This window comes from Neophocaena asiaeorientalis, unplaced genomic scaffold (genome assembly GCF_003031525.2).
Source record: "Neophocaena asiaeorientalis asiaeorientalis breed wild unplaced genomic scaffold, Neophocaena_asiaeorientalis_V1.1 scaffold256, whole genome shotgun sequence".
Classification (NCBI taxonomy): Eukaryota; Metazoa; Chordata; class Mammalia; order Artiodactyla; family Phocoenidae; genus Neophocaena; species Neophocaena asiaeorientalis.
Genome location: NW_020185324.1, coordinates 1,515,288 through 1,528,007, shown reverse-complemented (window position 1 = coordinate 1,528,007; position 12,720 = coordinate 1,515,288). Strand labels below are relative to the sequence as shown.

Sequence of the window (12,720 nt, the reverse complement as noted above, 5' to 3'; positions counted from 1 at the left end):
TCAGCGGCTGTGGCACATGGGCCCAGCCGCTCTGCGGCATGTGGGATCTTCCCGGACCAGGGCATGAACCTGTGTCCCCTGCATCAGCAGGCAGACTCTCAACCACTGCACCACCAGGGAAGCCCTCACTGTGGTTTTGATCTGCATTTCTCTGATGATTACCAATGTTGAGCATCTTTTCATGTGCCTGATGGCCAACTGCATTCCTCTTTGGAAAAATGTCTATTCAGTTCCTCTGCTCATTTTTTAATTAGGTTGTTTTTTTGATGGTGAGTTGTATGAGCTGTTTATATATGCTGGATATTAATCCCTTATAGGTCATAGCATTTGCAAATATTTTCTCCTATTCAGTAAGTTGTCTTTTTGTTTTGTCAATGGTTTCCTTTGCTGTGCAAAAGCTTAAGTTTAATTAGGTCCCATTTGTTTACTTTTGCTTTTATTTCCTTTACTTTAGAAGATGGATCCAAAAAGATACTGCCATGATTTATGTCAAAGAGTGTTCTATGTTTTCCTCTAGGAGTTTTATAGTATCCAATCTTACATTTAGGTCTTTAAGCCATTTTGAGTTTATATTTTTTTATATGGTGTTAGAGAATACTCTAATTTCATCCTTTTACATGTGGCTGTCCAGTTTTCTCAGCACCACTTATTGAAGAGACTGTCTTTTCTCCATTATATATTCTTGCCTCTTTTGTCATAGATTAATTGACCATAAGTGTGTGGGTTCATTTCTGGGCTCTCTAGGATTGTGCATTTTCAACGGGTCCTTTTATTTTATCTATATATCTTTCATTTATCTACCAGTCAGTATACATTACTTTTAATATTAAGCAAAGTATCCAAGCAAAAAAATATCTAGGACACCATAAAATAAAAATATAGAAATGCTAAACTGTCTTGTAAAGGAGGTCATAGATAGAAGACTCAGTGTAGACTGAAGTTGAATCAGAAAATGGTGTGGCAGAAAGGGACACTGGGAGGCATCTATCTAGTCTAACTCCTCATTTCACAGATTAAGAAACCATCTAATCTCCCTACTTCACCTTTCTGACTATAAGCACAGTCCTAACAAAGGTTTCCAGAACCAAAAACTGAACTAGTGCTTCTTCTTTCTCCACTGATTAAACACCCTACACCAAGGACAACTGTGTACAAATATTATCACTGCAGTACTTAACTTCTGAGCAAAGGGTACCCCAGGACTAGAGCACAGCCTGATAGCCATTGTGGTATTTGGAAACAAGAGGATTATTGTAGAGTGTGATTTCCTCTCATTCCATAGGCAACTGAGGAATTTACCTTTCCTAATGTCGAGCCAGTGCCTGTCTTACCCTTTGCTCACAAAGAAACATCCTTGTCTGGCAAGTGTACATTCTCAGCACCCCTAGAGCAGGGTTGCTGGGGGTCCTAGAATCTGCCAAGTTGGTGCCTAAACATTATCTGGGTCCTGTCTCTTGTGCTGCAAAGGTCTTTGGTGCCCCTTTACTAATTCCCTGGCCCACTTCACACCTTGGCTACTCTAAGTAGTTCCTCTTTCTCAAATCAAAACCCCCAAACCCACCATTCTTATTCTCAACGAATACTTTCTTCTTTATTTAGGAGGTATATTCAGGCCATAAGTCTTCAGCCCTTTCAAATATTCCTTTCTACCTCCAGGCACCTGAGTCTCTATCCTCCATCTCTTCCTTCCCTCCTCCCTGCTTGCTGCAAAGAAGGAGCCCCCCTCCCTCCAGCTCCTCAGCCAGCCCTATGGGTCCTGCAGTCCTGGCCTCTTCAGTTTTCCCTTCTCTTTCTGATCCCACTCCTTCCCTCTCCCTCTTTCCTTCCCTCCTCCCTCCCCACTGGGTCCCTGCCTTCTTTTCAATATGTCCAAGTTCCTTATCCCAAATCTGCTTCCTCCTCCCAGGCGGCATCCCTCTTTGCTCCTTCCTTTTCTGGTACATTTCTACACCTCGGTATCTACACCTGCACCTCTTCAGTCTATCGTTACGTCACGAAGTATCAAGAGTAAGGACTTACAGTCGGAAGGCCTAGAATGCACATTCAGCTCTGCCAGTGACCATTTCCATGACCTCAAGTGAACAAGTCACTTAATTCTTCCAAGTCAGTTTCCTCCTCTGTAAAAAGAGGTTAATGATACCTGGCTCCACCTCCCTCACAGTTATGTTGTGAGGATCAAGGGAGATAATGCATGTGAAAGTGCTCTCTCTGTGAGCTTATAAAGCTCTTTAACACTTTAGTTATTCCTGTTACTACTCTCCCCTCGGTACCCTGACCTTGCATCATCAACAGAGACAGGGATGGTTATTCATGACCTTCAGACTGCTCACAGTGTTAACATATAATAACACCATGTAGTTTCTGCTGTGAATTACTAATTTGGTAATAATCATATTTAATTTAAAACAAGTATAGCTGACCCCTGAACAACGCGGGAGTTAGGGGTGCCAACCCTCCACACAGTCAAAAATCTATAGTCGGCCCTCCATCCATGTCTGGCTTCCTCAGTATCCAGAGTTCCACATCCACAGATTCAACCAGCCACAGATCGTGTAGTACTGTAGTCTTTACTACTGAAAAAAATCTGTGCATAAGTGGACCCGCGCAGTTCAAACCCATGTGGTTCAAGGGTCAACTGCATATAAGCTATGGTTTTTTAATTATATGAGCATGGACTTCTGGAAGACAACAGCGGTAGACAACAATTACTGAGCACATACCAGGAGTCATGCACTTGTTCTAGAATCCTTTATATCAACTATCACCTAGCACCACCACAGGAAATGGCTTTATTATTATTTCCATTTTATTGATGGGGAAACTAAGGCAGAGCAGTACTGCCATGATTTGAACCCAGGCAACTACCTCTAGAGCCCATGCTCTTATCCATTGTCCTGCAGTTCCTTTAGTGACAAAATGAGGTCTACAGTGGAGACACAGAAACCAGTCAGGAGGCTATGGCTCTAGAGGGTTAGAGGCAAGAAGATGGACCTGACCAAGGACACCTGGACTCTTTTAAGAAGGCAAACAAAATTATTCAATTGCCAACTACCAATGTCACTGAAGGCTTAGGGTCATCAGGCACTTCCATATTCTGCTAGTGGGAATACAAACTGGTACAACCTTTCGAGAAGGCAATTAGAACCGTGGCTGACTCAGCAGTGCCACTCGCAATCTGCCCTAGAGAGATCATCAGAGATGTGCACAAAAGGTATTATTACAATGCTGTTTCTAAAACTAAATCAAGAAAAACAAATACACGTCCAACAAAAGGAGATGGGGTAGAGAAACAATTGCATACCCACATGAGTGAACACCATATAGTCATGTAAAATGATGCTTCAGGAAAAAAGGTATAAGCACATTGTCAAGGAAAAGAAGTATGTAAAAAAGCCTGTTGGTATGGGCTTTGGCATCTGACTGGTTCAAGTTCTGAGTGGGTTTACCAGCTATGTGAGCATGGGCAAGTTATTTAATTTTTCTGAGCTTCAGTTTTCTTGTGTACACACGGGGATAAGAAAGCACCAACCTCATAGAGTTGTGAGAATTAATAAATTAATGTATGTAAAGGGGTTGGTACAAAGCCGGTACAGAGCCTGGCATGTAGCAAGCATGTGATAAATGTTTCTCATTTCCAAAAATATAGCAAGTTAACACACACGACACACACACCCCATTACAAATATTTGTAAAAACAAGTTATTATAAACAATGCAGTAAAATTTTAACACTGGTTATCTCTGGAAGTGAAATAACACATTTTTTTCTTTTAAATTCCCTGTATTTTCCAAATTTTCTTTACTTGAATAAAGCCAGCAATATATTAATACTTAAGTATCTTCATTTTTTCAGGTAGACTTAATAATAAATACTCCTTTCAATTTATTAAGTTTCTCTAGTATAATCCAGTCTATGCATCTTGTGTTTAAGGAAATGGGGTACTTTTATTGATTTAATCTGAAGAGTAATACATTTCCCCCTTTATTCTTCAAACAGCTTGCTCATATTTCATTATATAAAAGTCTTTTCTGCACTCATATACTTGAAGATTAAGAGCACTCTGAAGTGATTAACAGAGCATAAAAGGTAGAAGAAAAGCACAGATTAATGTCTCTTAAAAAGCAAAGTTAAAGAAGAAAAGCATGACAACTTCATGATAGTTATATGGAAAAAAGTATACCTTACCTAAGTATGTAAGGCCAGAAATTACTGCAATAAATATCTCAACTCCATGGACAATTTCCTAGTGTGGTCAAAAGACAGAAGTAATTCAATAGCTCAGCAGTCCATCCAGTACAGTGACAATCATCCTGAAAGAAAAAAAGAGTCTCATTGAGGGAAATGTGATGGGGCAATACTCCTTTCCAACAGGAGAGGGGGAATCAATTACTAGAGACAGCTATGCAGTTTATTATGGTTAAGTCATTCTCCAGTTGGGGGTGGAAGGTGCAGACCAGAATAAAAAAGAACCTAGGATATCATGCAAACGTGAGTCTCCTTTGCTTTAGGTAAAAGTTACTCATTAGCTCTAGGGTGTCTCACCACCAGTTCAAAGAAAAGGGCTGGTTCCTCACATCCTTTCACCTTCACTTCCATTACTGCTCTCCATGTATCCATCAATATGTACTTAAGTCAGCTCATGAATACCATCAATTTTTATATTTGGTATCTTTGTCATTTCAGAATCAGACAAGCCCATAAGAAATACATGGCCTTTCTCTGAAAACTAGCTCCACGGAGGGTTTTCTTTGTGAGTGGCAGTTCCCCTGGATTAAAACTTTGGGATTGTTTTCACGTCAGCCTTCTCCATCATTGCCCATTCCAACATCAGTCCACTGCCACTTCCCCTTGAATGTCCGTCCTACTGCTCTCTACTTTTTTTTTCACACTCCTATGTCTCCAATAGTACCAAATTCTCTGGTACCCCCACCTGTGTACAACAGCAGCCTCTAACCTGGCCTCTCTCTGCAGAACACTACCCATCCAATGGCTTTCATTCCATTACGTGGGTAACCTTGGGTGGTCCCCTATCTCCTGGGTCTCAGTTTTCTTAACTGTAAAATCAAGAACTGATTTCAATGTTCTCCATCCTCATTGTGCTTTGAAGTCAGATGTGCTGAATCCTGGCCCAATCACTCCAAAAACTCTGACAAATTATATTTCCTCAGAGCTCATTTATTATACGTAAAATGCGAATGATATCATCTACCTCTAAGGTTGCTGTTAAAATAAGAACTATGAGATCTTGCACCTGACATATAGCATGTACAACAAACATCAGTCATTCCAACCCCACCATACAGGATACCTCCAGCTCTAAAGTTCTTTGCTCTTCTCATCTCCAAATCTAGCATTCTCCTACATCCATATCCACAGTGGTAATACATTTCTCTTCCATTAAATGTGAACGCCTTTGCTGACTTTCAGGCTCTTCCATAATCTGGCCCTACTTTATCTTATCTTCCTCCGGCTTCCAACGAACACCTTCTGTCTTAGTCAGGTACGTCTTATTATGTTCCAAAGAACACATACTCCTACACCCTGATTTTGCAACTATTATTCCCCATGCAAGATACAGCTTTTCTTAACCCCTCTGTCAAGGCCCATCTCGAGTTCACAGACTCGGCGATCACACCTTCCAGATAATTTAACTCACACAGTGTCTCAATGGTACTGGCCATTGTTTTTAGTTTACTGAGCTTAGCTCTCCAGCTGTAAAGCGACTATTCTGATTATTTTTAGTTTGTCATTTTGGCACGGACTACATCAAAGTTTTTACAAACCTGGTATTTTTTGCATCAGCTCTACAAATGCTCTTTGAAATTCATAAGCCTTTGTGCCTTGACCCAAGATTCCGTTGTTAACTCCACTATTTTTGTTTGTATGGAGAGGCTCACACAAGGAGCTTATTCCATCATCACTAAGTAGGCCATTCATAGACAATCCAGGGGCCTTCTCCTAGAGCAAGAGATGACTTCTAAGTCCAATATCTGTAGATTTTGAGTCAAAGCCAACACATTCTAATTCCAAAAACCATTTTATGACCAAACTCCAAGCAGCAGCAGGAATGACTCACAGTAAGGAAAGACCGGCTGCTAGACTTTTACCTCAAAAAAGATGACGGTTGAACCACTAGGACTAAACAAAGGTTCTAAGGGGAGTTAGTAGAAGACACAGTGAAGGTTCAGGGAGATGGAGGAAGAAGAACCAATGAAGGAGACCGAGAGTGGTTACAGAGGCAGGAGGATAACCATGGGGGTGGAGAGGCACATCAACCCAAAGTAAGATAAGGGACTTCAAGCGCTGTGGATGGGAACTAACAAGGTGTCACTAGATGTAACAATTAGTAAGGAGGTCACTGGTGACCCCTGAGGACAATTTTCCATAGGGCTGGTCCAGGATGTAGACTGCAGGGGACTGAAAAGAAGCCAGGAGGGCAAATGGAGACAAGCAGAGACTTTCCTGTTAAGAACTGTGGTTATCAAGCCAAATGCTGGTCATTCTCTACCCTGAAGTTTACTTACCAGCCTGGTAAAAACTCTATTATTCCCTTGCTCCTTGCCTTTCCATATGCACAGAGTTGACTACTGAAAATAATTTAATGGAAACCCTTCCAACCTCTCTCTCCTGACACCACCCTTGTGTGCCTGGTTTTGGTTCTCTAAGTGACCTTGCGGAACCATTCAACAGCTATATGCTATCAAGTGTGAACATCTAAATTATATTTTCCTGCTCTAGGTAAATGACAGTTATTTATTTAACAAAGAAAAAGAAAATAGACACTGAAATGTATCCGATCAACAGAGCAAAAATCCAGATTCAGGTCAGATACCATATTACCACCTCTGGGTAACCTACATAATAGATCCGAATTGTCAAAAGATAACTTTAAGTGCTTTTTCTTCCTTCAAAGTAGTGCTTGTTCTTTACCAAAAGTTTACAACAATCCAATATGAACAAAGAAAAAAATGATAAGCATCATTAGCATTTTTGACTTTTCCTTCTACTTTGGTATGCTTGCATCACACATCCACAGACATAATAAACAAATGTGTAAGCATATGTCATTTTTACTAAAAGTGAATTCTAGGCATTATTTGTAACCTACTTTTCCCATTTATTTTTATTTTGATGGAAGTGTTGTGTCACTTATTAGCCTTCTATGGCTTTATTTTTAATGAATGTACAATAATCAATTTTAATAAACCCCCCTGAAGCATTTAAGTCACTTCCAATTTTTGATTATGTAGATAAAGCTGAGACGGATATCCTCAAACACACCATTAAGTATTTGCTAGGGATAAAGTCATGGGTCAAACGTATGAAAAAAATATGCATTTGATATTGTTGACAGCTTGTCCTATAGGATGTTTCACCCAATTTGTGCTCTAGTGGTATATGAGTGGTATATAAGTGGTACACTTCTCCATATTCCCTCTAAAACTGGGTAGTATTAATTTTTAAATTATCCTATCTTATAGATTCCAAAAGTTCACTTTTATTAGCATATCTCTGAGGTTGAACATTTTTTTACTTTTCTGCACTTATTGTATATGCCCTTTGTTTTTCTGCTACAGTGTTCATATTATTCATTTGTAGCATCTCTTCATCTATGAAGGATATTATTAACTTGGTACCCTAATAATGCAAAGAAGATGGTATACTAATTGGGAACCTTTGGTTATCAGAAACAAAACCAACCAATTCCAGCCTATTAGAGCCAGAAAGGACCTCTACCACAAGGATACAGAGGCATCCTTATATAAGGATACTATGTATGAACTTTGACACGTGTTGCAAATAGTTCCAATTTTTAATTTTATCTCTAAAATGGAAATACCACTACTTCACTGGTCTACTTAGAGGATTAAAGAAAATACAGGTAAATCATGAACGGAAGTCGTCATTGTTAAAGCAAGCAAAAACTCAAAAAACAAACTAAAAATGCTGTTTCTTATTCAGTACTTACTAAGGTGCCTTATTCTTTTGATCCTTACAATGAGCCCATTAGGCAGGTGTTATCAGTCCTCTTTTACAGATGAGATGTAATATGCATGCATAGTTAGTAAAGTAACAATTAGATTTTTATTTTACAAATGAGCTCTGCATTGATCCTAAAAAAGGCTTGGTAACAGAATTATTCTCAGCTGTGTTTTTAGTGATACTTCTTTCTTAAAAGTCATCACGGGGACTGCTCCAGCCCTTGCACCAACAGTAAACCAGGTTACTAGCTTCTACACCATCCATTCCTTTAAATTTCACATTAGTGACCTCTCTTCTCCCTCCTCTATGATGTGGCTTTACTATTAAGTGCCATTCTGGCAACAAGATACACATTTCTGTTTAGGAACCAAGGCCACTTCATCAGTCACTATTAACTGAACCCCGTGACAGACACGTTACTAACATTCCAAATACCCTTAAAGGTGCTTCAGCTGCTTACGCATAGTGATGTCTGTAGTAACAGCGTACACCCGAACCTATGCTTTCGTCAGGCGTGAAGCAGCACTGTGCTGTGTAAATATTTTATGCACAGCTGGTACTGAAATTCTAGATGAAGAGGCATTCACAGTTCCTACGTAATATGCTGATTGCCCTAGACCACATATCTTTTTATTAATGCTTTGTGCAAGCTTTGCCGTCTTCTATAGCATTCCCCTTGATTTAATCCTAAATATGTACTTCCAAAATGCACAGCTGGTACTGAAATTCTAGATGAAGAGGCATTCACCGTTCCTACGTAATATGCTGATTGCCCTAGACCACATATTTTTTTTATTAATGCTTTGTGCAAGCTTTGCCATCTTCTATAGCATTCCCCTTGATTTAATCCTAAATATATACTTCCAAAATGTTTTTATTTTTTAATGCATTAGTTGTGCTGTGGCCAAGGTAGCATCTAAAACAATGGCAAAAGGAAGCATTGAAACTGGATGCACTCACAATTAGTCTAGTCACTGAGAATTCTGAGGGTAAAAGTGCATGCGTATGGGCCAGGTAGGTAACTTTCTCGGCAGGAATATTAGCAGAACTAAATTATCCACCGCCAGAAAAGGGAAAAGGAAATCTTTCCCCCATACTTTTATAAATTCAATAGGATTTATAGAAATGCTTACGAGTTTGAAGGCTACTCTTCTGGAGTAAACAGGTTTACAAACTGGCTTTGGAAACATCCAAACAACAAATGCCTCAAACTCCTGCCAGTTAGGGGCAAGTACAGCCACCCATAAATCAGCAGCCACGAGGAAGAGCAGGTGATGCCTCAAAGCGGGGCTCTGCCCACAGGCGACCGCTGCTGGGTGACCGCACAGGAGGCAGGGCCATGCACACCGCCTGCTGCAGCCAGCACTTGGAGAGTTACTGGCTAGGAGGCTTCCTCGATGTTTTCTCTCTGGACTCTCCTCATGCACGTGGGGAGAGGGTTCTGGCTTCCCTGCTTCAGGAAGGCTGTGGTTGGGCTTCCTTAAGGAGGAAAGGGTTTGAGAAGAGAGAAACACCATCCCACCCCCACCCCCCTACATACTAAGAGGAGATTCTTAGAGGAGAGTGAGTGTGAGACTCAGAGCAGCTGAAGGCCATACCTGCTCCCTGGCAGCACCCCCAGATGTGTGCCAGAGCCCCAAGACAATGGCCAGATGCTGAGCTTCGTCTCCTGGCTGTGACAAAGCATCTTCCCCAGCCTCAAACATGGCCCAGAAGCAGCAGGGACCGGTGTGAACAGATGACCCAGGGCGCTTTCCTGCCCTCGTGACATGTAGTCAGAGTCTGGAACCTTGGCATGACCCCCTGGGAGAGTGGTGTAGGAAAGAGATCCAAGCCTGACCAAGGTTACTTTCCTGCTACCCCAGGGGAGAAGCTTACAGTCAAAACTAATTTGATTCAGGAAAATGCACTATTTCTTGCACTCCTCAGTTTGTGGACTAACAGTCATTCCCAATTCAAATTAACAACTGAGCGAACAAATGAAGGCAGAAGGGTTAAGATCTAGTAACCTACATATTTTTCTGGCAAAATTAGTTTTGTTTAGTTCATTAGTTTAGTTCATCGGCTTCTATCAGTGGGTCAGAATGTCATTCAGAATAAAGAAAGCTTTTAGAGCAGAGATTCATGAGGCTTTTGCGTTATGCAGGCATTTCCCCAGGAACACCCAGCCTCGCTCATCACCACTGCTATTTAAAGGGTCTGCACTAACAGAGACAGGGGTCTCTGGAGGCATCTGAGGCTGATAGCCACAAGGCCTCATGCAGTGCAGTCACTTTGGAAAATTCACCACAATTCAAGACCCTGATTTAGTCTGGCCCAAAGTTTTTCAGATCTAACATCCAGATTTTCTAGGAGCCAAAGATGATTACTCCCCCAGAGTGGGGCTAATGCATAAACACACAGCAGCATGTTAATGGTATGTGTGTGGGGGGGTGGGGACGACAGGGCTTTTGTCCCCTCTATGCAAACTACTCCCTTCTTTGGAATTTTCTGAGCCAGCCACAGGGTCAGAGGTGGGCCTCCCATGCCGCCTCTCAGAGCACACACATCTCGCCCACCATGGCTCACTGGACCACTTAAAGACCTCAGATCCAGGCTGGGCAAATGGGGGCTGAGGAGCTGCCAGCCAGGCTCTGGGTGCAGGTGCACCTGGGAACAGCTCCGCAGACAGAGCTGGTCTGCAGCAGAAAGGTGAGGATAAAGCTGAGGGCAGCAGGGCCTACACACAGAGTCTTTCCAATTCCTTGCGCTTTCCCATTTTTGATTCTAGGTTGTCTCTGAGGATCCTGGATTCTTTGGAGCACTTCAGTATCCTGACAAAATGCTCCTTAAGTTGGTTTTATTCCTTGCAGTCAAAGATTCCCAACTGAATACCATTCTTTCCCTGTTACCATGTTATCAAGCTAATAACGGGGTGTACTGGGCGAGTGCTGAATCAGACCAGAGGGAGGTAGACCCGGGGTGGGGTGTGGAGCGGGGAAGGACTCCCCCCACCCCACACTATGTACAGCATAGTTCACGCCCTCAACTACAAACAGCTCCCCACTGGCTAGACTCTCTCGTACCTCCATTTCTGTGTGCCTCCCTGCCAAACTCTGCCTCACTGAAACCCATTTTCCTAGGCTTGCAGGCTGAATACACTACCTGAATATATTAAAAAATACATATTCAGGGCTTCCCTGGTGGCACAGTGGTTGAGAGTCCGCCTGCTGATGCAGGGGACACGGGTTCGTGCCCTGGTGCGGGAAGATTCCACAGGCCGTGGAGTGGCTGGGCCTGTGAGCCATGGCGGCTGAGCCTGTGCGTCCGGAGCCTGTGCTCCGCAATGGGAGAGGCCACCAACAGTGAGAGGCCCGCTTACCAAAAAAAAAAAAAAAACCATATTCAAACCTGTGTATAGTCAATTTCTCCTGCTACTTTCAGCTGCGGACATTTTATTAAATCAAGACATAATAGTAAAACTCCAGGACTTATGAATATGCTCTGCTCTCAGTGCCCACCCCTTGCATTTTAAGATATCAAGCCTATGCAAGCCCAAGTAGCTTGGGTCAACATTTTCAAATAGAAGTTAAATATTACACATAGGTAGGAGAAAACGGTTGTCAGAATATTGTTTTCTGACACAGAACTGGTAGGGTCTGGAATAATTTCTCCCATAAACATGCAAGCACAAGTTCTTGAAATGGTAAAGAATGGTCCTACTTGGCAATGGGATTTTTATTTTCAATTGTCACCCTTGATTTTTTCTTAAGAACTTGCATCGATGTTGTGACAATGTATAAACCTAGCTGTTTATGGATGCATTTTTTAAATCACCAATGAGATATCCTCAAACTGTGATACAATCCTAGAGAAAAAAATAAAATAGATATGTATATTAAATTTTTAAAGTATTGTATAGAGGGCTCAAGAAAAACACTTTTCTCTTTTAGGATTAATCAATCAGAAATGAAATATCTAACTGCTATCTGTGTAAACTATATCGTTAATATACGTAATTGTTTACCCTCCATTGTTTGGCACAGGCCAAAAAAAACCCCAAAAAGTTACACTTGAGAGACTGCATATGGAATAAGGAGCATTCAGTCAACCAAAGCAACTTCCTTACTTGGTATCTAGATACATAAAGTAGGAAGAATATTTCCACTTAAAGCAAAGAAAGCAAAAGTTTGATTTTTTTTTTTTTTTTTAATGATCAGATCAGAAAGTGATTTCCTCTCTGATGGGGTTACCACTTGGCTCAGTTCTGCCCTTTCAACAGTAAGCCCCAGGATGGAAAGCTCTATACCCTCTAGCACTTCTCTCTCGTCTTTTAGTTCTCTGTGGAGGAAGGGACCACATCTGGGGGTGACCTGGGGATGAGGTGGCAGGAAGTCCCCCTCGCTGGGACTCTGAGCAAGGGAAGGGTGTGTGAGCAGGTATCCATCGGTAGTCTCCTCTTGGTCAGCTGCTTTGGAGGGTGCCATATTATCTTCAGTGTGCCCTTAATTCCAAAGTTTAAATGTGAATCATCTTTACTTTCCTGTAAAATTATAAGAGAAGGTACCATCTAAACAACCAAACACCTAAGCCTCTTGCCTAAAACGAGCGGTTCTCAAATGTTAGCATAAATGGCAATCACTTTGGGGGCTTATTAAAGTACAGATTACTGGCCCCACCTCAGAGTTTCTGATTCAGTAGGTCTGGAGCGGGACAGCTGCTGCTGAAACGGGGGATGACAACTTGAGAACCACTGCC

At 41.7% G+C, this 12,720-nt stretch overlaps 1 protein-coding gene across 4 annotated transcripts in view; it reads right to left on the bottom strand.

Annotated features, from left to right (window-relative positions):
* KANK1 (KN motif and ankyrin repeat domains 1) overlaps window positions 1-12,720 on the bottom strand; it is a 208,072-nt gene that overhangs the window by 120,133 nt on the left and 75,219 nt on the right. For 3 of the 4 annotated variants that reach the window (XM_024734215.1, XM_024734213.1, XM_024734214.1), the window contains one exon: window positions 4,186-4,310. The gene's annotated coding sequence lies outside the window, so the exon portion shown is untranslated. Of the gene's footprint in view, window positions 1-4,185; window positions 4,311-12,720 lie in introns of those variants that run through there. The other variant, XM_024734216.1, reaches the window with a different exon arrangement.